Source organism: Leptonychotes weddellii, chromosome 7, assembly GCF_054177405.1.
Source record: "Leptonychotes weddellii isolate Sample4059 chromosome 7, ASM5417740v2, whole genome shotgun sequence".
Classification (NCBI taxonomy): Eukaryota; Metazoa; Chordata; class Mammalia; order Carnivora; family Phocidae; genus Leptonychotes; species Leptonychotes weddellii.
The window spans coordinates 59,620,209-59,645,243 of NC_138375.1; the positions used below are offsets into that span (position 1 = coordinate 59,620,209).

General features: G+C 40.7%; 2 protein-coding genes and 1 long non-coding RNA gene across 10 annotated transcripts in view; 2 read left to right on the forward strand and 1 right to left on the reverse strand.

The window, feature by feature from the left end:
- The window catches only part of UIMC1 (ubiquitin interaction motif containing 1), a 156,663-nt gene that overhangs the window by 125,672 nt on the left and 5,956 nt on the right, over nucleotides 1-25,035 (reverse strand). The window lies entirely within an intron of this gene.
- ZNF346 (zinc finger protein 346) overlaps nucleotides 1-25,035 on the forward strand; it is a 72,333-nt gene that overhangs the window by 6,945 nt on the left and 40,353 nt on the right. The window lies entirely within an intron of this gene.
- LOC145722617 (uncharacterized) lies at nucleotides 15,413-22,334 on the forward strand. The gene is made up of 2 exons (XR_014147005.1): nucleotides 15,413-15,610; nucleotides 15,819-22,334. It is a non-coding gene; the product is annotated as an uncharacterized LOC145722617 (long non-coding RNA).

Genomic DNA, 25,035 nt, shown 5'->3' on the forward strand with positions numbered 1-25,035 from the left:
AGTGGGCCATTTATTGGGGTGCCTGGATGGCTCAGTCGTTAATTAAGCGTCTGCCTTCGGCTCAGGTCATGATCCCAGGGTCCTGGGATCGAGCCCCGCATCGGGCTCCCTGCTCCGCGGGAAGCCTGCTTCTCCCTCTCCCATTCCCCCTGCTTGTGTTCCCTCTCTCGCTGTATCTCTCTCTGTCAAATAAATAAAATCTTTAAAAAATAAAAAAATAATAAAGTGGGCCATTTATTAATATTGGGGAAATCATTTATTTACAACTCCTCATGTTCCATGTGGAAGCACTAGTGTAATAATCCTGGCACCTCTTCTCCTCCTCACTTATTCCTCCCAGAACAGGGCTGACTTACATGTCTGATAGGCTTCAGAGAAGGAACTGCACATTCTCACTCAGCCCTTCCCTCAGTATCTCCCAGATCTGCCCACCTGCATGAAGCACAAAGCACACATTCTCTCCTCTTTTCTACTATAATTTTGGTGGCACTTCACATCACCCCTCACTTCACCCATCTCCTCCAAGAAAAGCCAAGACTGGGGAGCCTGGGTGGCTCAGTCAGTTAAGTGTCTGACTCTTGATTTTGGCTCAGGTCATGATCTCAGGGTTGTGAAATTGAGACTTGCATAGGGCTCCTCACTGGGCGTAGAGCCTGCTTTGAGAGTCTCTCTCTCCCTCTCCCTCTGCCCCCTCCCTCCCTCCTCCCTCTGCCCCCTCCCTCCCTCCTCCCTCTGCCCCCTCCCTCCTAGAAAAAAAAGTCAAGACTGTTTAGATGTGCCTATTATGAGGAAAGTCCATCCAGTTCAGGGTTGAAGTATAAGCAAGCTTACTTGGCTAACACACTAATCTCTTAACTGGTTCCAGTCTTGGGCAGGGGACAGAAGTATTATTTATAAACCTCCTCAAACCACAATAACTAGGAAGCTTTTTTCACTTTTTTTAAAATGTAGGGCTATACATGTCTACTCATGTAAAACTGTAACAAAAGAACAGTGCCACAGCACATGTGCACAGCAACCAAGAAAACGCTAGGTGAGTTTCAGGTATATATCCACATTACTTATGTTAGTCATGGTGTGAGTTTTTTTGTTTGTTTTTGGGGGTTTTTTTGTTTTTTGTGTTTTTTTGCTCTTAGCATTTATTACAGGTTTTGTGTGCTTTTTAATCTATATTTGTAAGGAATATACACCATGAGATAGTGGTTCTTGATTCCGTTTTGAAATAAAAATTTCCTTCTCTTTTTTAAAAGCTTCAAAATCGGGGTGCCTGGGTGGCTCAGATGGTTAAGCATCTGCCTTCGGCTCAGGTCATGATCCCAGGGTCCTGGGATCGAGTCCCGCATCGGGCTCCCTGCTGGGCGGGGAGCCTGCTTCTCCCTCTGCCTTTGCCTCTCTCTCTCTCTGACTCTCATGAATAAATAAATAAAACCTTTTAAAAATAAAAGCTTCAAAATCAGTTTAATTGAAGAATAGCTTGAGACTGCAAGCAACCTATTTTAACCCTGTGATAATTGGGGCACCTGGGTGGCTCAGTTGGTTAACCAGCTGACTTGATTTCAGCTCATTCTCTCTCTCAAAAATACATAAATCTTTTTAAAAACTGATAATTAACAAATACTCATCTCTGTGAATCTGGATTTTTCTAGGTATTCTGAATCGAATTAAGAGAGAGATATTCCTTCAATAATACAAAAATATACATATATAAGTTTATTCATTGGTAGGATGCCTGAGTGGCTCAGTTAAGCATCTGCCTTTAGCTCAGGTCATGATCCCAGGGTCCTAGGATTGAGCCCTGCGTCAGGCTCCCTAATGAGCCTGCTTCTCCCTCTCCCTCTCCAGCTCCCCCTGTTCGTGCTCTCTCGCTCACTCTCTCTGTCAAATAAATAAAATAGTAAAAAAAAAAAAGATTATTCATTGGTGATTTTTTTAAAGATTTTATTTATTTGACAGAGAGAGAGATAGTAAGCACAAGCAGAGGGAGCGGGAGTGGGAGAAGCAAGCTCCCCACTGAGCAGAGAGCCCAATGTGGGCTCAATCCGAGGACCCCAGGATTATGACCTGAGCTGAAGGCAGACACTTAACCGACTACGCCACCCAGGCACCCCTCATTGGTGATTTAAAATTACTGGAAATAGGGGTGCCTGGCTGGCTCAGTCAGTAGAGTGTGCAACTCTTGATCTCCGGGTCATGAGTTCAAGCCCCACACTGGGTGTGGAGCATACTTAAATATTTTTAAATTTTTTAATAAATAATAAAATAAAAATACTGGAAATAACCAGATATCCATTCATAGGAAAACAGAACATCCAATTAATGGAATATTATGCAGAGCTAATATGCAGCAGCAAAACAAACAAAAACCACATATACACACACAAGGGGCAACTTTGAAACTATGAACTGCTTATCTACTGGGAGTGGACAGACTCAAAGTGGAAAGAATGATGGACGAGTAGCCATTGGAATGGGATAGAAATGTGAGGAGGGGAGATACCTCTGTGTGAAAATAAATAAAGGAAACCTCATCTAAAATGAAGTTGAGAGGCCCTGCGGGGAGAGCTCTCACCCAGGTAACACCATAAAAAGCATACCTTGCATTCCTCAACTGGAAGAAGCTTCCCATGCATATCCCAGCAGGAAGCAGGCAGAATTTCTCCTTGCCAGCAATAGCCTAGCCAATGAGAACTCAGCAAAACACCACTTCCAGCTTCCTCTTTTCTCCTATAAAAGCAAGCTCTCTCCTCTGTTCTTAGGGCTTGCCTACCACTCACCATAGTTTGCTTGTCCTGAATTATAATTCCTCTGCTATTCCCAAGTAAACTCATTTTGCTGGTAAAATAACGGGCTCTTCTGTTTTTTTAAGGTCAATATAAGTTAAAGCCTTCATTGTAGTTCTAGTTTTAGAACCTTGTTAACATTTCCTAAAAAATAAAATCAATAAGGATGGGGGGAAAACTCTAAATGGAATAAAAATAGAAATAAATAAACCAAACTGTATTGCAATTGAATAACATAACCATACTGAAGAGAGGGGGGAAAAAATTCACACTGAAAAAGAGAAAAAAAAACCACAAATGCATACAAATGCATAATACACACCCACACACACGTGTGTCTATGTGTTTATACATATCCTAAGTCTATATACTAAGAGAACTAGAAGCAATGACACCACAATAGGAATGAGAACATCTAGACCCCAGATCTTGGTTTTTAAAACCATTCCCTGCTATACAAAGCTAGGACTTTGTATAGCATATACAAAGAGGGATGCCTGGGTGGCTCAGTCAGTCAAGTGTCTGCCTTTGGCTCAGGTCATGATCCCAGAGTCCTGGGATCAAGTCCCACATCGGGCTCCTTGCTCCCTGGGGAGCCTGCTTCTCCCTCTGCCTGCCCCTCCCCCTGTTTGTGCATGCACGTGTGCGCTCTCTCTCTCTCTCTCTCTGACAAAGAAAATCTTAAAAAAAAAAAAGATATGCTCAAAGAAAATTGAAAACATGTCAAACATATGGAGCCAATTTGGAGGGGTTTCTAGGGTCAAATATGGGACAATATAAAAATCAAAATAAATAATGATAGTCATGGACTGTAACTCATTAAATAATTCTTGAATCTATATTGATATAAGTACATAAATAAATAATGGAGAAGGGACAGCTCTTCCATTAGGTGGAATGTCAAATGTAGAAAGAATGATGAAATTAGAAAACCAGCATTTAGCAAGCAACAGAGTAATAATTAAGGAAGTGTCATCAATGAATACTAAAACTAGTGGATACTAGGTCGATAACTAACAAGATATTCCTTATAAAATCATTTTTTTTAAGATTTTATTTATTTATTTGAGACAGAGAATGAGAGAGAGCACATGAGAGGGAGGAGGGTCACAGGGAGAAGCAGACTCCCTGCCAAGCAGGGAGCCCGATGCGGAACTCGATCCAGGGACTCCAGGATCATGACCTGAGCTGAAGGCAGTTGCTTAACCAACTGAGCCACACAGGCGCCCACTTATAAAATCATTATTAATTACAAAGGGAAAAAATAGTAACTTTACAGTAGAGAAAACTGGCAGGCACCACCTTGATCAAGTGATCAGAGTTATCATTACTACTAATGAGACACATCAATATCATGTACAACCTGATATGATGCCTGTGGTTTGCTGCCAAAATGCATAAATTTTAATCATAGAGAAAGAGAAGCAAACCCAAACTGAGGGACAATGGCATGAAAGACAAAAACTGAGGAATTCATCCAGATTAAAGGAAACTAAAGAGACATGAAAACTGAATGGTACATATGATCCAGAATTCTCTTTTGCTTTTATAAAAGAAATTATTGGGATCATTAGTGACATCTGAATAAGGTATATAGATTAAATAACACCATTGTGTCAATGTGATTTTTTTTACATTGATAACTGTACTGTGATTATATATGAAAATGTCCTTATTTTTTTTTTAAAGATTTTATTTATTTATTTATTTGAGAGAGAGAGAATGAGAGACAGCACGAGAGGGAAGAGGGTCAGAGGGAGAAGCAGACCCCCTGCCGAGCAGGGAGCCCGATGCGGGACTCGATCCCGGGACTCCAGGATCATGACCTGAGCCGAAGGCAGTTGCTTAACCAACTGAGCCACCCAGGCGCCCGAAAATGTCCTTGTTTTTAAGAAATGTACATTAAGGGGCACCTGGGTAGCTCAGTCAGTTAAGTGTCTGCCTTGGCTTGGTCAGGATTCCAGGATCCTGGGATCAAGCCCCACCCATGTCGGGCTCCCTGCTTGGTGGGGAGTCTGCTTCTCCCTCTCCTTCTGACCCTTCCCCCTGCTCATGCTCTCTCACACTCACTGTCTCTCTCTCAAATAAATAATTTTTTAAAGATTTTATTTATTTGACAGAGAGAGAGCACAAGTAGGCAGAGCAGTAGACAGAGGGAGAGGGAGAAGCAGGCTCCCCACTGAGCAGAAAGCCCAAAGCAGGGTTTGATCCCAGGACCCTGGGAACATGACCTAAGCCAAAGGCAGACACTTAACCAACTGAGCCACCCAGGCACCCCAATAAAATCTTTAAATTAAAAAAAAAGAAATATACAATGTAGTAAAATGGAAAAGTGGCATCATGTCTACAAATGGACCTCAGGTAGTTCAAAAAAATATTATCTATAAAGCAAGTGCAGAGAGAATGATGGCATTAAAGCAGTAAATTTTAACATTTGGGAAATCCAGATGAAGGTTATATGGGAATTCTTTGCACTATTCCTTTAACTTTTCTATAAGTCTGAAATTATGCCAAAATAGAAAGTTAAAAGAACAGGAGTAAATTACATGATGGCTCTGATACAAAGACTTCAATTGCCACCTATAATACCCAAATGCAAAATTTTGTCTTTATCTGGACTGCCTCATTGTTCAAATTAATTGATTTTAGAAAGCTACCACTTTTAATCTCTTTCAAACATTCGGAATCTACATAGAATCATGTTTGGAAAAAAGAGTCCTTTTACTAAACAAAGTAAACACTGTTTTAGTTCAGTTTCTAATCCACAGTTTGAGAAACTGAATCACAGTGAGGAAAAGTGGCTAATGATTTGCCCAAAGTCACACAGTTATAAACAAAGTTGGGACTGTCAAATACACAGAGTTAACCCACAAGAAAATGTCAGCGATAAACAAGCACTAGAACAAAGGTAGAGGGGGCACCCGGGTGGCTGTCGGTTGAACCGCTGACTCTTGATTTGAGCTCAAGTCATGATCTCAGGGTTGTGAAATGGAGCCCCTCATCGGGCTCTGTGCTCAGCAGGGAGTCTGCTTGAGGTTCTGTCTCTCCCTTTGCCCCTCCCCCTGCTTGTGCCCTCTCTTTCACTCTCTAAAATAAATAAATCTTTTTTTCAAAGATTTTATTTATTTGACAGAGAGAGAGACAGTGAGAGAGGGAACACAAGCAGGGGGAGTGGGAGAGGGAGAAGCAGGCTTCCCGAGGAGCAGGGAGCCCGATGCAGGGCTCAATCCCAGGACCTGGGATCATGACTTGAGCCGAAGGCAGACGCCCAACCTACTGAGACACCCAGGCGCCCCAATAAATAAATCTTAAAAAAAAAAAAAAAAAACAGGTGTAGAGCATCATGAACCATTAAAGAAATACAAAATAAAAGTCCCACAGCACGTTTGTTAAATTAACAAAAACAAGACAGACAAAACTCAATGGTAACAGGACTGTGAGAAAATAAGTATATTTCTTCATTGTGAATGCACTATAAACAAGTGTAATCTTTCCAGAGAGAAATTTGGCAATAGCTATCAAGAATTATAAAAATGATCATACTCCCAACCTGAGTAATACCACACTGGGGAATACATCTCATGGAGACGATTCAAAAGAGAGAACAGACTTGAACAAAGATGACTGTAACCAAACAGTACATTTGCTAAAAACTAGAAACAATCCAAATGCTCACCCATGGGAGAGAGGCTAACTTGAAACAGGCCATGGTAGAGCAATACAATAACAGTTATTACATTACCACAGGGAATATCAACAAGAGGACCTTGTAGGAATGTGGCAAGAACCCTATCAAATAAGGATAAGCTAAAGACAGTAGAATCCCAAGAGACCCATACACAATGCTGACAGCTAACAGACCATGTGTATGTAGGTGTCAAAGAAGAATTTGCAATAAGTAGATAATCTGGAGTTGGAATCTTCAAAAAATATATATATATATGGCTTTTGGGGCATCTGGGTAGCCCAGTCATTGAGCGTCTGCCTTCGGCTCAGGTAATGGTCCCAGGGTCCTGGGATCGAGCCCCGTATCAGGCTCCCTGCTCAACGGGGAGCCTGCTTCTCCCTCTCCCACTCCCCCTGCTTGTGTTCCTTCTCTCGCTGTGTCTTTCTCTGTCAAATAAATAAATAAAAAATATATGACTTTTATTATTTAGTGAAATCCATGTACAAGAGAAATGGGAGGGGTGACCATGGCCAGAAGCCAGGGACTACGACCCCTCAATCCTGAAACACAATGTGACAGCTTCTCTCTCTTTTTTAAAATAACTTCATTGATACCCTACAACCCAGCAACTGTACTTGTAGGTATTTACCCAAAGGATACAAATGTAGTGATCCAAAGGGGCACCTGCACCCCAATGTTTATAGCAGCAATGTCCACAATAGCCAAACTATGGAAAAAGCCCAGATGTCCATTGACAGATGAATGGATAAAGAAGATGTGATAAATAGATATATAAAATGGAATATATATATATAATGGAATATTATTCAGCCATCAAAAAGGATGAAATCTTATCATTTGCAATGACATGGCTGGAACTGAAGAGTATTACACTAAGGGAAATAAGTCAATCAGAGAAAGACAATTACCATATGGTTTCACTCATATGTGGAATTTAAGAAACAAAACAGAGGATCATAGGGGAAGGAGGGAAAAATAAAATAAGACAAAATCAGAGAGGGAAACAAACCATAAGAGACTCTTAACTTAGGAAACAAACAGAGGGTTGCTGGAGGGGAGGTGGGTGGGGGTTTGGGGTAACTGGGTGATGGCCATTAAGGAGGGCATGTGATGTGATAAGCACTGAGTGTTACAAGCAACTGATGAATAACTGAACTCTACATCTGAAACTAATGATACACTATATGTTAATTGAATTTAAATAAGATTAAAAATAAATAACTTCATTGAGATGTAATTAACATACCATAAAATTTACCTACTTAGAGAATCCATTTATAGCATGACAGCATAACTGACCTGTGCCCTCAGTGAAACTGGTGAAAATTATTTTAAAAACCATTTTGGGGCTCCTGGGTGGCTCAGTCAGTTGAGCATCTGACTCTTGATTTCGGTTCAGGTCATGATCTCAGGGTCCTGGGATAGAGTCCCGAGTCAGGCTGGGCACTCAGCACGGAGTCTTCTTGTCTCCCTCTCCCTTTGCCCCTCCCCCATTCACTGGCACATGCACGCACACACTTTCTCTCTTGCAAATACATAAATCTCAAAAAAAAAAAAAAAAATTTCAAGCCTCTGAAAATAGTCCTAAGAACAAACAGTAAATAAATATCTGCTAAAAACAGAACAAAACACAGAAAAAAACACAAACTATTAAAAATTCAGTAAGACTCTGCAATATCTGAACCAAGACTGCTCTCTCCCCTCCACCTCCCAGCTCAGTGAGGTACAGATTCCTCTCCAGACTGCTGTAGCCAAGAACACAGGGCACACTTACCCCCCAGCTCATAGTCAGAGGTTTCCTTCCAAGGAAGAGCAAGATATTGGTGTTTCTCATTCTGTCTCCAGTTACCTGTTGCTGAGGCTAAGTCCCAGGCAAACACTACTGAAAAGCTGAGAATCCCCTCACACAGCCCCTGATCACGGAGTGAAGGCTCTAAGTAGGGCATGCTGAGAATACTAGGGCCCTGATCATCCTTGCCTGAGCTCAAGAAACACAATAGTTCTGAAGCCACTGCCTCAGGCCCCTCTGGCCAATTTAGTAGTCTTTAAGTTTTAGCAAGCACCTTTTAACCCTGTGTGATTGATTAAGCATTTCTTTTTATATCTATAGATCATGCAGTTTCCTAGAAAGATTCAGAAACAAACCTGCTTGCACAACTTCTAGCACCACAATAACTTCTGTAGCTAGCACCACTGAGTCTGCAAGCAATCAATAAGTATTACATACTACCATGCTCCCCTTTTACTGATTAAATGCCCTAAAGATCCTTTAAAAATCTTTGGGCCAGGGGTGCCTGGGTGGCTCAGTCGTTAAGCATCTGCCTTCGGCTCAGGTCATGATCCCAAGGTCCTGGGATTGAGCCCTACATCGGGCTCCCTGCTCCGCGGGAAGCCTGCTTCTCCCTCTCCCCCTGCTTGTGTTCCCTCTCTTGCTGTGTCTCTCTGTCAAATAAATAAATAAAATCTTTAAAAAATAATAATAAATAAATAAATAAATAAAAATCTTTGGGCCAGGCAGAAATTTGATTTGGTTTTTGGATAAGAGTCCACCTTCATCCCAGGTGGCCGGCCTCCTGAATAAAACATTCCTTTCCAATCAAAACGCATCTCTTCTCAAGGAATCGATCCCATTTACAAATGCACCAAAAATAATAAGATACCTAGGAATAAACCTAACCAAAGAGGTCAAAGATCTATCGTATTCTGAAAACTATAGAACACGTATGAAAGAAATTGAAGAGGGGGCGCCTGGGTGGCTCAGTTGGTTAGGCGACTGCCTTTGGCTCGGGTCATGATCCTGGAGTCCCGGGATCGAGTCCCGCATCGGGCTCCCTGCTCGGCGGGGAGTCTGCTTCTCCCTCTGACCCTCCCCCCCTCTCATGTGCTCTCTCTCTCTCTCTCAAATGGGTAAAGTCTTTAAAAAAAAAAAAGAAAGAAAGAAATTGAAGAGGACACAAAGAAATGGAAAAACATTCCATGCTCATGGATTAGAAGAACAAACATTGTTAAAATGTCTATACTACCCAAAGCAATCTACACATTTATAATGCAATCCCTATCAAAATACCACCAACATTTTTCATAGAACTAGAACAAACAATCCCAAAATTTGTATGGAATCACAAAAGACCCCGAATAGCCAAAGCAATCCTGAAAATGAAAAGCAAAGCTGGGGGCGCCTGGGTGGCTTAGTCACTGGGCGTCTGCCTTCAGCTCAAGTCATGATCCCAGGGTCCTGGGATCGAGCCCTGCGTCTGGCTCCCTGCTCTGCAGGAAGCCTACTTCTCCCTCTCCCACTCCCCCTGCTCGTGTTCCCTCTCTTGCTGTGTCTCTCTCTGTCAAATAAATAAAATCTTAAAAAAAAAAAAAAAAGAAAGAAAAGCTGTAGGTATCATAATTCCAGACTTCAAGCTCTATTACAAAGCTGTAGTCATCAAGACAGTATGGTACTGGCACAAAAACAAACACATAGATCAATGGAACAGAACAGAAAGGCCAGAAATGGACCCACAACTATATGGTAAACTAATCTTCAACAAAGCAGGAAAGAACATCCAATGGAAAAAAAAGAGTCTCTTCAACAAATGTTGAGAAAACTGGACAGCCACATGCAGAAGAATGAAACTGGACCACTTTCTTATACCATACACAAAAATAAACTCAAAATGGATGAAAGACCTAAATGTGGAACAGGAAACCATCAAAATCCTAGAGAACATAGGCAGCAACGTCTTTGACCTCAGCTATAGCAACTTCTAGACACATTGCCAAAGGCAAGGAAAACAAAAGCAAAAATGAACTGTTGATTGGAGCGCCTGGGTGGCTCAGTTGGTTGAGTGTCAGACTCTTGGTTTCTGCTCAGGTCCTGATCTCAGTGTCATGGTATCAAGCTCCGTGTCAGGCTCCATGCCCCGCATGGAGTCTGCTTGTCCCTTTCCCTCTCCTCCTCCAGTCTCTCACTCTCTCTCTTTCTCTCAAATAAATAAAAAGAAAAGAAAAAAGAGAAAAAATGAACTATTAGGAAAAAAATGTTTTTAAATTTTAAAAATGAACTATTGGGACTTCAAGATAAAAAGCTTCTGCACAGCAAAGGAAACAATCAACAAAACTAAAAGGCAGCCTACAGAATGGGAGAAGATATTTGCAAATGACATATCCAATTAAGGGCTAGTATCCAAAATCTACAAAGAACTTATCAAATTCAACACCCAAAAACCAAATAATCCAGTTAAGAATGGGCAGAAGACATGAATAGACATTTTTCCAAAGTAAACATCTAGATGGCTAACAGAAACATGAAAAGGTGTTCAACATCACTCATCATCCGGGAAATACAAATCAAAACCACAATGAGATACCACCTCACACCTATCAGAATGGCTAATATTAACAACACAGGAAACAACCGACGTTGGCAAGGATGCAAACTGGTGGGAATGCAAACTGGTGCAGCCTCTCTGGAAACCAGTATGGAGTCCTTAAAAAGTTAAAAATAGAACTATCCTGCGATCCAGCAATTGCACTACTAGGTATTTACCCAAGGGATAGAAAAATACAGATTCGAAGGGGTACGTGCACCCCAGTGTTTACAGCAGCATTATCAACAACAGCCAAACTATGGAGAGAGCCCAAATATCCATCAACTGATGAAAGATTAGATAGATAGATAGATAGATAGACAGACAGATAGATAGATATTACAATATTACTCAGCCATCAAAAAGAATGGAATCTTGCCATTTGCAATGATGTGGATGGAGCTAAAGCATATTATGCTAAGTGAAATAAGTCAGTCAGATGAAGACAAATACCGTATGCTTTCACTCATATGTGGAATTTAAGAAACAAAACAGGTGAACATAGGGGAAGGGGGAAAAAAGGGAGAGGGAAGAAAACCGTAAGAGACTCTTTTTTTTTTTTTAATTTTATTTATTTATTTGAGAGAGAGAATGAGAGAGAGCATGAGAGGGAAGAGGGTCAGAGGGAGAAGCAGACCCCCTGCTGAGCAGGGAGCCTGATGTGGGACTCGATCCCGGGACTCCAGGATCATGACCTGAGCCAAAGGCAGTCGCTTAACCAACTGAGCCACCCAGGCGCCCCGTAAGAGACTCTTAATGAGAGAGAACAATCTGAAAGTTGATGGAGGAAGTGAGTGGGGGATGGGCTAAATGGGTGATGGGTATGAAGGAGGGCAATTATGATGAGCCCTGGGTGTTATATGTAAGTGATGAATCACTAAATTCTACTCCTGAAACCAGTATTACACTATATGTTAACTAACTAGAATTTAAATAAAAACTTGAAACGGGAAAAAAAAAACCCTCATTTCTTGAGTATTGGCTTTTTGAGCTACAGGCAGCAGAACTTGGGTTTTTCAGTAACAGTTCCACAGAGGGATAGACAGGCTAACAGGTCCTCAGGTCCCAAAACCAAGTCCTCAGATCCTAGAGTAGGAGGATCACTCAGAGAGAAGCTTGTCATTGGTCCCATTTTCTGCAGCTCCAGAGCCCTAGCTTAGATTTTGCTCCCAGGGAAAAGCAGGAAGGGTAGAGGGAGGGAGGAGGAGAGAACAGGTAGCTCCTAATCTCTTCCCAAAGTAACTGACTTCATTTACAACAAAGCTTGGAGAAGTTCAAGCCTAAGGGTGTTCACAAGAAAAGCAGTGGCTGTAGTAAAAGTTAATTGGGAGAAGAATCAAGATGCAGGATAAATTAAAGGCCAGCTAGTCTAAAGGAAAAAGCTAGGGAATAATACAGCTGGGAGGAGTACTACTGGAGTCAGAATAAATAAACGCTGACCTCAGGAACGATTATTTCAAAGGACCCAAATTTGATTGGATATATTTACAGAGCAATTTATGCCCCAGGGCACTGTTGAAAACATACAGCAATCAGCTGGCAATTAGAAAAGTTTAACACCTGGGTAGGATCAAGAAAAGAGATGAATAGAGTCCTACCAAAATCACTGTCATCCTAGGGTTACTGTGGACATATCAAAAGCTATGTCACCCTGAGGAACAACATCAGAGGCTTAACACTACGTGGGGGACTGGAAAATAGACTTCATTAAAATAATCCAGCCAATCACTAAACAAATAAACAAGCAAATAACAGTAAGTCCTGGAGGGTTGAAGGGACCAGTACTCAGAGTTCCTGTATTAGACAAGATTCTCCAGACATAGAACCAATAGGAGATGAAAGAGAGAGAGAGAGATTTTAAGGAATTGGTCCACAAAATTAAGAACCCAGGATCCTAAGGGTGAATCAGCAACCTAGAGACCTAGGAAAGCTGATGGCCTTAGTTCCATTTCAAGACCAAAGGCCTGAGAATGAGGAGAGCCAATGGTGTAGTTCTCATCCAAAGGACAGCAGGCTTGAGATCCAGGGAGAGTCAATGTTTCAAGTCTTTGGTAAAAGCCAATGTCCCAGTTTGAAGGCAGTCCAGTTGCAAGAATTCTCTCTTACAGAAGAACAGTCAGCCTTTTTGTTCTATCCAGACCTTCAACTGATTGGATTAAGTCAAACCACATTAGGGAGAGCAATCTGCTTTACTCAGTCTACTGCCATAAATGTTAATCTCAAATAAATAAAAAACATAAGAATAGCCAGAATAATGTTTGACCAAATATCTGGATACCCCATAGCCCAGTGAAGTTGACATAGAAAATTAACCATAACAGGGCGCCTGGGTGGCTCAGTTGGTTAAGCCACTGCCTTCGGCTCAGGTCATGATCCTGGAGTCCCGGGATCGAGTCCCGCATCGGGCTCCCTGCTCGGCAGGGAGTCTGCTTCTCCCTCTGACCCTCCCCCCTCTCATGTGCTCTCTCTCATTCTCTCTCTCTCAAATAAATAAATAAAAAAAAAAAATCTTTAAAAAAAAAAAGAAAATTAACCATAACAGTTGCTATAATAAATTATATTAAAAAACAAAACAAAACTCAGGAGCGGCTGGGTGGCTCAGCTGGTTAAGTGTCTGACTCTTGGTTTCGGCTCAGGTCATGATTTCAGGGTCCTGGGACTAAGCCCCGCACCAGGTTCCCTGCTCAGTGGGGAGTCTGCTTCTCCCTCTCACTCTCCCTCTGTGCTCTCTCTCTCTCTTCTCTCAAATAAATAAATAAAATCTTTTAAAATAAATAAATAAAAAGTGGAAAATAACAAGTGTTGCCCAGATGTAGAGAAATTGGAACTGTATTACATTGCTGGTGGGAATGTAAAATGGTGTAGCCACTGTGGAAAACAGCTTGGTAATCCCTCCAAAAGAAACACAAAATTACCAGATAATCCAGCAATTCCACTCCTTGGTATATACCCAAAAGAACTGAAAGCATAGACTCATAATATCCAAAGTATATAAGAACTCAATAAAAAATAAATAAATAAAAGCTGGGGCACCTGGGTGGCTCAGTCGGTTAAGCATCCAATTCTTGATTTCGGCTCACGTAAGATGTCAGGGTTGTGAGATGGAGCCCCACATCAGGTTCCACATTGGGCATGGAGCCTGCTTAAGATTCTCTCTCCCTCTTCCTCTGACCCTCACCCCTCTCTCTTCCTCTCTTAAAGAAAAAAGCAAATAATCCTATTTAAAAATGAGAATATCCGGGGCACCTGGGTGGCTTAGTCTGTTGGGTGTCTGCCTTCAGCTCGGGTCATGGTCTCAGAGTCCTGGGATTGAGCCCCGCGTTAGGCTTGAGCCTCTCCTCCCCGCTTGTGCTCTCTCTATCTCTGTCTCTCTCTCTGTCAAATAAATAAAGTTTTTAAAAAATAAATAAAAATAAAAATAAGAATATCTGAATAGACATTTTTTCCAAAGAAGACATACAGATAGCCAACAGGTTCACAAAAGGATACTCAAAATCACTAATCAGGGAAATGCAAATCAAAACCACACTGAGGGTGCGTAGGTGGCTCAGTCGGTTAAATGTCTGCCTTCGGCTCAGGTCATGATCCCAGGTTCCTGGGATTGAGCCCTGTGTTGGGCTCCCTGCTCAGCATGGAGTATGCTTCTCCCTCTACCCCTCCCCCCTGCTGATGCTCTCTCTCTCTCTCGCTCTCAAATAAATAAATAAATATCTAAAAAAAAAAAACCACACTGAGATATCACCTCACACCTGTTAGAAAAGCTATTATCAAAAAGACAAGAAATAACAAGTATTGGCAAGGATGTGGAGAAAACTTGTGCATTGTTGGTAAAAATATAAAATGGTATAGCCATTTCAGAAAACATTTTGGAGGTTTCTCAAAAAACTAAAAATAGAATTACCACATGACCCAGCAATTCCACTTTTGGATATACACTCAAAAGAACTGAAAGCAGAATCTCAAAGAAATATTTGTAAACCCATGTTCATAGCAGTATTACTCACAACAGCTAAAACATGGAAGGAACCCAAGCATTCACTGACGATAAACATAATGTGGTATATACACACAGTGGAATATTACTCAGCCTTAAAAAGGAAGGAAATTCTGCAATATGCTACAACATGGATGATCCGAGGACACTGCTAAATGAAATAAGTCAGGGACACCTGGGTGGCTTAGTCGGTTAAGTGTCAACCTTCAACTCAGGTCATGATCCCAGGGTCCTGGGATCGTGTCCTGCATCAGGCTCCTTGCTCACCGAGGAGCCTGCTTCTCCCTCTGCCTGCCGCTGCCCCGGCTTGTACACGTTCTCTCTCTCTCTCCCTCTCTGACAAATGAACGAATGAAATCTTTAAATAAATAAATAAATAAATAAATAAATAAAATAAGCCAGTATAGAGACATAAAGTATAATGGTGGTTGCCAGGGGTTGGAGGAAGGGGGGGAAATGGGGAGTTACTGTTTAATGAGTACAGAGTTCCAATTTTACAAGATGAAGAAAGTTCTGGAGATGGTTGCACAACAGTATGAATGTACTCAATATCACTGAGCTGGACACTTAAAAATGGTTAAGATAGGGGCACCTGGGTGGCTCAGTTGGTTGAGTGACTGCCTTTGGCTCAGGTCATGATCCTGGAGTCCCGGGATCGAGTCCCGCATCAGGCTCCCTGCTCGGCGGGGAGTTTGCTTCTCCCTCTGACCCTCCCCTCTCTCATGCTCTCTCTATCTCATTCTCTCTCAAATGAATAAATAAAAAAAAAAATCTTTAAAAAAAAAAAAAGGTTGGGCGCCTGGGTGGCTCAGTTGGTTAAGCGACTGCCTTCGGCTCAGGTCATGATCCTGGAGTCCCGGGATCGAGTTCCGCATCGGGCTCCCTGCTTGGCAGGGAGTCTGCTTCGTCCTCTGACCCTATCCCCTCTCATGTGTTCTCTCTCTCTCATTCTCTCTCTCTCAAATAAATAAATAAAATCTTTAAAAAAAAAAAAAAAGGTTAAGATAGTAAATTTTATGTTATGTGTATTTTACCACAATAAAAAAAGTACTAGCCATAAAAAAAATAAGTGGACTATATTAAAATTAAGAACTTCTGTTCATCAGAATATGTAATAGATGAGTGAAAAGCCAACCAGAAGACTGGGAAGGGGGACACCTGGGTGGCTCAGTTGGTTGAGAGGCTGCCTTCAGCTCGAGTCATGATCCCAGGGTCCTGGGATCGAGTCCTACATCGGGCTCCTTGTTCAGCAGGGAGCATGCTTTTCCCTCTCCCATTCCCCCTACTTGTGCTCTCTCTCTCTCTGACAAATAAATAAAATCTTAAAAAAAAAAAAGAAGACTGGGAAAGGATATTTTAGTATATACATATATATACATATATCCACAAAGGATTTGTATCCAGTGTGTTTTTGCTTGGAAGAAGAAGGCAGATAATCCAGTAGAAAAATAGACAAAAGAATTAAACATGCACTGCACAAAAGAGGATACCAAATGGCAAATAAACCTATGAAAGGGTAGCCAGCTGCGTTGGTTATTATGTATGCAATACTCAACCACAGGCAATTCCATTACATACCCACAACCAATGCTAAATGAAAAAGACAGAAAATATCAAGTGTAGGTGAGGATGTAAAACAACTGCTGTGGGGCGCCTGGGTGGCTCAGTTGGTTAAGCGACTGCCTTCGGCTCAGGTCATGATCCTGGAGTCCCTGGATCGAGTCCCGCATCGGGCTCCCTGCTCGGCGGGGAGTCCGCTTCTCCCTCTGACCTTCCCCCCTCTCATGCTCTCTGTCTCTCACTCTCTCTCTCTCAAATAAATAAATAAATTTTAAAAAAAAATTAAAAAAAAAAAAACAACTGCTGTGTAATTGGTAGAGCTACTCTGAGAAATTGTTTGGTAGTTTCTACTGAAGCTGAACACATGCATACCATATGAGCCAGTGATTCCACTCCTAGGTGAATATGCATCTGAAATGAGTACTAAACTTCATCAAAAGACACATACAAGAGGGACACCTGGGGGCTCAGTCGGTTAAGCATCTGCCTTCAGCTCAGGTCGTAATCCTGGGGTCCTGGGATCGAGTCCCATATCTGGCTCCCCACTCAGCAGGGAGCCTGCTTCTCCCTCTGCCTGCCACTCCCCCTGCTTGTGCTCGCTCTCTCTGGCAAATAAATAAATAAAATCTTAAAAAAAAAAAAAAAGACACATAAAAGAATATTGATAGCAACAGTTTATATAATAGCCAAAGGCTAGAAACAAATCAAATATCCATCTGTGGTACAATGGGTAACTTATTTGTGTAATATTATACAATAGAATACTATGTAGTAATAAGAGTGAACAAACTACAACTACATGCAATAATTTTGATTAGTCTCACAAGTATTAGGAAAGAAAAAGCACACACACACACACACACAAACATACTATATGGTTCCATTTACATAAAGTTCAAAAACAGGCAAATTTAATCTATGATGTTAGAAGTCAGGATAGTCACTATCCCAGGGTAGGTGGTGGTGGTAGTCATGGGAAGGTGGCACAAGAAAGACTATTTTGGTGCTGGTAATGTTCTGATTCTTGATCTTGGTTCTGGTTACACCAGAGCATTCACGGTATGAAAATTAACCAACTCATATATTTATCACTTGTGCACTTTTCTATATGTATATCATACTTCAATAAAAATTGGGATGCCTGGGTGGCTCAGTTGGTTAAGTGTCTGCCTTCGGCTCGGGTCATGATCCCAGGGTCCTGGGATCGAGTCCCATATCGGGCTCCTTGCTCAGCAGGGAGCCTGCTTCTCCCTCTCCCTGCTGTTCTCCCTGCTTGTGCTCTCTCTCTCTCTCTTTCTCTCTCTGACAAATAAATAAATAGATCTTTTAAAAAAATGTACTTAAAGAGTAAAACAGGTTTACATTTTTTTTAGAACTAAGGAAGATCTCTAGAGATATGTATAGGGGTCTCCCAAAGACCAAATACAAATCAAAAGGGACACAAATAGATTAGTGGTTACCTAGACCTGGGAATGGGAATGGGAATGATGCAAAAGTGCATAAGGTTTCTTTCTGGGGTGATGACAATGTTCTAAATACACTGTGGGTATGGGCATACAACCCTGTAAATAGACTAATAATCACTGAAGTGTACACTTTAAATGCATAAATTTTATGGTATGTAAATTAGGCCTTAATAAAGCTTTTTTAAAAAAAAGATATAATGTATATAGTATATTTTATATATAAGAAACAGTAGGAAGGAATTAGGATATATATATATATATTTGCTTGTATTTGAAAAAAGAAATGATGAAAGGATAAATACGCAAATAAAAATGATTACTTTTACAGAATAAAGGACAAAGGAGTTGGAAGGAGGCAGGAATGGGTGAAAGGCAATTTTGACCTCTGGATTGTGTATATGTTTCACCTAGCCAAAAAAAAAAAAAAAAAATCCAAAAACAAAACCCTAATTTTTAAAAATTCCTGAAGTTGAAAATAAATAGAAATTAGCTAACTAAAGTGAGTATCAAATTGGTAACCACATAAGGAAAAGATTTACTTCAAGGACTTTAGAAAACAGTATTTTGACTGCACATCCTAAGTGGGACACAATCCAAGAACAAAAAGATATATAAAGAAATTTTAAACTTTACTCAGCACTTATATTATTTGTAGTAATTTCAGATTTAACATTTTAGACTTTGTTTTATATTTTAGGTTAAAGCAAAGAAATAATTATGTTAATGATATTAGGAATCAAAATTTTCTTTCTTTTTTTAAGATTTTAATTATTTATTTGTCAGAGAGAGAGAGAGAGAAATAGCACAAGCAGGGGGAGCGGCAGGCAGAGGGAGAAGCAGGCTCCCCGCTGAGTAAGGAGCGTAAGGGACTCGATCCCAGGACACTGGGATCATGACCTGAGCCGAAAGCAGACACTTAACCAACTGAGCCACCCAGGCATCCCAGGAATCAAGATTTTCAAAGAAAGACATTTATGTGTATAATTTTGAAATCAAGGAAATGAAATGAAATGAAAATACCCTAATGTTAAACCTGAAAGGAAAATACCAATATGAACTAATTATTTTAATGTGTATCTTTAAATGGTATCCACCAAAATGGACTAGAAGCTATGTCTCCCCATTAACAAAGGGTTTCCAATCATCCACGTTGTAATGTCTAATATCATCCCCCACTAAAAACGAACAAACAAACAACACAGTGCTCCTTAGAGGAATGGCTGAATCAAGGTCTGGTACATGGAAAGTACAAGATGAGCCTAGACTATCTTATTTGTGCCAGAAAGCAAATAAGCTTCCAAAGATTTATAGGGTGATATCAAAAGGACCAAAATTTAAAAAAAACAAAAACTATCAGAATGAAAGATCAATCAATAGCCAGAGTCATAAAAAACTGAGGTTCAACTAGAATAATAATTCCTTTCCCCTTCGCCCTCTTCCATTCCCTCCACTTCTTTCCCCCTCCTTTCCTGAACAATTAAGTTCTAAAGCAATAAGGTGGTGCAAAAAAGAAAGGCGTTTGTACCTGGGATGGGAAGAGCTACAGTGGCCCAGAGCATAATGGAGCCCCAAGGGGTAAATATTCACATAGAAGAGTTGCCAAGAGTGGGGAGTAGAACCCGAGTGGGATAAAAAGAACATCCTGCAGAGCAGCCACCTAGCAAGAGTATCAGAGCCTGTGCAGTGTAAGGAGCTTGTCCACATAGGGGGCCAGCCCAGCTTAAGGAGTGAGAGCCTGAATGGAGTAAGGAAGCTTTCTCCATGGAGGGGTAGCCCATTTAGGGGTATGAGAGTCTGAACAGGGTAAGAAAAGGTGATCCAGAATGGGATGCCATAGCTGTGTCTACTGGGAGAGGGCCAGAGAGCAGCACCACCCCAGTGACAATGAGCATACCTAGTGCCTAGTCTATGGCTTCTAAATACTGTTCTCCACTAAAATGATCCAGGACTCTTTGGGAAAATGACTGATTCTGTTCCATTATATGGCTGGAGCAGGTAAAGTATGAGATGAGCCTGGAGCATCCTGTTCTGCCAGAAAGCAAAGTATGTAAAGAATGGTGAGGGGGGCACCTGGGTGGTTCAGTTGGTTAAGCATCCAACTCTTGATTTCAGCTCAGATCATGATCTCAGGGTTATGGGATTGAGCCTGCATTGGGCCTGCACTCAGTGGGGAGTCTGCCCCTCTCTCTCTCCCTCTCCCTACCCCCACTCTCGTGCACGCACATGGGCACACTTGCACGTGTGCTCTCTCTCTCTCAAACAAATAAATAAATCTTAAAAAAAAAGAAATGGTGAGGAACCTGAAAAAAGGAAATGGAAAATAACAAGTGTTGGCAAAGATGTGGAAAAACTGGAACCTTCATGTGTTGCTGGTGGGCATGTAAAATGGTATAGCTGCTATAAAATATAAAACAGTGTGGGGCGCCTGAGTGGCTCAGTCGGTTAAGCAGCTGCCTTCGGCTCAGGTCATGATCCCGGGGTCCTGGAATCAAGTCCCGAGTCAGGGTCCCTGCTCAGCGGGAAGACTGCTTTTCCCTCTGCTGCCGCTCTTCCTATTTGTGCTCTCTCTCTGTCAAATAAATAAATAAAATCTTAAAAAAAAAAAAAAAAAAACGACAATTCCTCAAAGAGCTAAACATAGAATTTACATATGATTCAGCAATTCCACTTCTAGGTATATATCCAAAAAGAGTGAAAGCAAGGATTCAAACAGATATTTGAACACCAATGTTCATAACAGCATTATTCACAAAAGCCAAAAGGTGGAAGCAACCCAGTATTCACTGAATGATGAATGAATGGGTATACAAAATGTGGTATATATATGTGTATGTACGTATATGTATATGTGTGTGTGTGTATATATGTTTGTATATATATACAGACAATGGAATTTTATTCAGCATTAAGAAGGAAGGAAATTCTGATACATAATACACCATGGATGAACCTTAAAAAACATATGCTAAGTTCAATAAGCCAAACACAGAAGGACGAATATGATATGATTCCACTTATATTAAGTACCTACAATAATCAAATTCATAAAGACAGAAAGTAGAATAGTAGTTACCAAGGGCTAAGGGGAGTGGGGAATGGAGAGTTACCATTAAATGGGTACAAAGTTTCAGTTTAGGATGATGAAAAAGTTCTGGAGATGGATGGTAGTGGTGGTTGCACAATAATGTGAATTACTGAATGCCACTGAACTTAAAAATGGTTAAATTGGTAAATTTTATGCTACGTGTATCTTACCAGCATTTTATTTTTTTAACAATTTTCTTTATTTGAGAGAGAGAGAGCGCGTGTGCACGAGCGGGGGAGGGGGTAGGTAGGGAGGAGCAGAGGGAGAGGGACAAGCAGACTCCCCTCTGAGCAGGGAGCTCTGACGCGGGGCTGGATCCCCAGACCCTGGGATCATGACCTGAGCAGAAGACAGATGCTTAACTGAATGAGCCACCCTAGTGCCCCACCAGCATTTTTTTTTTTTTTAAGATTTTATTTATTTATTTGACAGAGACACAGCGAGAGCAGGAACACAAGCAGGGGGAGTGGGAGAGGGAGAAGGAGGCTTCCCGCGGAGCAGGGAGCCCGATGCGGGGCTCGATCCACCAGCATTTTTAAAAAAATTTTAATGAAGGCAAAGCAGAACATTTTCTGACAACCAAAAGCTGAGAGAATTCATCAGGGGCAGACCAGCACTACAAGAAATAGTAAAGGGAATCTTAAGTGAAGGAAAATGAGCTAGATGGAGACATGGGACTGCAAAACAGAATGAAGAGGGGCGCCTGGGTGGCTCAGTCGTTAAGCGTCTGCCTCAGGTCATGATCCCAGGGTCCTGGGATCGAGCCCCGCATCAGATTCCCTGCTCAGTGGGAAGCCTGCTTCTGCTTTCCCACTCTCCCTGCTTGTATTCCCTCTCTCGCTGTGTCTCTGTCAAATAAATAAATAAAATCTTAAAAAAGAAAAAAAAAACAGAATGAAGAATACCCAAAAGGGTGACTAAATTGGTAAATATAAATGAATACTGACAATTTAAAACAGCAAAAATAATGTCTTTTGGGATTTAAAACAATACATTGAAATAAAATATATGACAACAATAACACAGGAAGCAGAAAGTATTAAGAGTTAAACAATTTTAAAGTGCTAGCATTATTCAGGAGGTATGGAAAATAATAATTTAGTGTAGACTGTGATGAGTTAAGGATGCATATTATAATCTCTAGAGCAACCACTAAAAGAATAATCAAATAATGATCAAATATCTGAATAGTTAAATAACAATAAAAAATAAAGTATAAAAAACAGAATGATAAAAAATATTGTTCAATCCAAGAGAAGACCAAAAAAAAAAAACCCAAGAGAATAAAGGAAAAAAGAACAGATGGAGTGAACAGAAAACAGCAAAATGGTAAAAATAAACTCACTATATCAGTAATTAAATTAAATGGAAAGGGGCCAAACACTCTTTTTTTTTTTTTCAAACACTCTTATAAGTGAAAGGAAAAGACCATCAGACTGTATTTTAAAAATTCCATTATATGCTATTTACAGAGATGTATTTTAAATATAATGTCATCAAGGTTAAAAGAACACAAAACAATGGGATGTAAAAATATGTACTATGTAAATACAAACAAAAAAGAACTAGCTCAGCTAAATTAATATCAGATAAAGTAGACCTTAGATAATAAGTATTACTAGAGATAAGGAGGGGCACTTCACACTGATAAAAGTGTCTAACTGATGGGGTGCCTGGGTGGCTCAGTCGTTAAGCGTCTGCCTTCCGCTCAGGTCATGATCCCAGGGTCCTGGGATCGAGCCCCACATCGGGCTCACTGCTCCGCGGGAAGCCTGCTTCTCCCTCTCCCACTCCCCCTGCTTGTGTTCCCTCTCTCGCTATGTCTCTCTCTGTCAAATAAATAAATACAATCTTAAAAAAAAAAAGTGTCTAACTGAAAAACATGACTTTCCTATTATATATTCAGAAATAAAACAGATGAAGCAAAAAAACAACAGAACCAAAAATTGAAGTAGACAGATCCAGTCATAGTTGGAGATTTGAACACACACACCCCCACCTCAGTAATCGATAGAACTAAAGAAAAATCAGTAAGAATCTAGAAGATCTGAATACACTATCAACCACATTGACATAATTGAATATTTATATGACACTATACCCAACAACTGCAAAACACACATTCTTTTCAAATACAAATGGAATGTTCACCAAATAGACCATATGCTGGGCTATAAAACAAATCCCAAGATTTCAAAAGAGTGAAGTCTTACAGAATATGTTCTTTGATCACAATGGATTAAATTAGAAATTAACAATAAGAAATCTAGAAAAGCCCCAAATATTTGGAAATTAGCAACTCACTTATACAATGTTCAAGATTAGACAAAACTAATCTGTAGCAATAGTATTCAGGATGATTCCTTTTGGCTGAGAAGCAGCACAGTGAGCATTCTGGGACTTGAAATGTTCTATATCTTAATATAGGTAGTGATTATATGGCTGTATTTATATATAAAAATTTATTCAAGATTTGTACTTGTATACTTTAGTCTATGTAAGTTACACCTCAATAAAAAAGTAAATCAGAAAAAAAGAGACATTAAATTCTCTAGTACCTAACAAAATATCTAGTTCATGGAGGATGCTTTGATGAATTAAAAAAGGAAAGAGAGATAAAGAATAGAATGAAAAGGCCTACCACACATCTAATACCATTTACACCTGCTAGATTGGCAAAAGATAAGTCTAACAATACCAAGTGCTGGAGAGAATGAAAATCAATAGAAACTCTTATACTTTGCTGATGAGAATATAAATTGATATGGGCGCCTGGGTGGCTCAGTCGTTAAGCGTCTGCCTTCGGCTCAGGTCATGATCCCAGGGTCCTGGGATCGAGTCCCACATCCGGCTCCCTGCTCTGCGGGAAGCCTGCTTCTCCCTCTCCCACTCCCCCTGCTTGTGTTCCTGCTCTCGCTATGTCTCTCTCTGTCAAATAAATAAATAAAATCTTTAAAAAAAAAAGAATATAAATTGATAAAACCACCTGAGAAAACAATTTGGCATTAGCTTGTAAAGTACAACATTCACATACCCTACCGACTGGGACTCAATTCCTAGGTGTATATCCTAAGAAACTCCTGTCCAAGTGCACCAGGAGTTAAGTATAAGAATGTTGCAATACCTGGCTGGCTCGGTCAGTAGAGCATGCGACTCTTGATCTCAGGGTTGTGAGTTTGAGCCCCACACTGGGTGCAGAGGTTACTTTAAAAAACTAAAAATCTTAATAAAAAAAAGAATGTTAATAGTAACCCTGTTCATAATAGCAAAAACTGGAACATCTCAAATGTCCCTGAACACTAGAACAGATAAATCAATTATGGTATATTCACATAACAATATTATCCCACAGTGAAAAATGAATGAACTAGGGGTGCTGGGTTGGCTCAGTAGGTGGAGCAAATGACTCTTGATCTCAGGGTTGTGAGTTCAAGCCCTACATTGGGCATGGAGCCTACTTAAAAAAAAATGAATGAACTATAGTTACTTGCAACAACATGGATATTAGACACTTAATGCTGAGGGTTGCCTGGGTGGCTCAGTTGGTTAAGCATCTGCCTTTGGCTTGGGTTGTGATCTCCCCTGGGATCGAGTCCCACCTCAGGCACCCTGCTCAAGTCTGCTTCTCCCTCTCCCGCTCCCCTTCCCCACTGCTCATGTTCTCTCTCTCTCTCTCTCAAATTTTTTTAAAAAATGTCAAGTGAAAAAGGGAAGTCACAGAAAAAATACAAACAGTATGATACCATATTTATGAGGCTCAAATGCAAGCAAAATTAATATGTTGTTTAAGCATATACATAATTTTTTTTAAAGATTTTATTTATTTAGCAAGAGAGGGAACACAAGCAGGGGGAGTGAGAGAGGGAGAAGCAGGCTTCCCGCGGAGCAGGGAGCCCAATGCGGGGCTCGATCCCAGGACCCCGGGATCATGACCTGAGCTGAAGGCAGACGCCTAATGACTGAGCCACCCAGGCACCCCGATATACATAATTTTTTAAAGCAAGGAAATTAAAAACACAAAATTCAGAATAATGGTTAAGAATAGGTGGGGGGGTGCCTGGGTGGCTCAGATGGTTAAGCGTCTGCCTTCGGCTCAGGTCATGA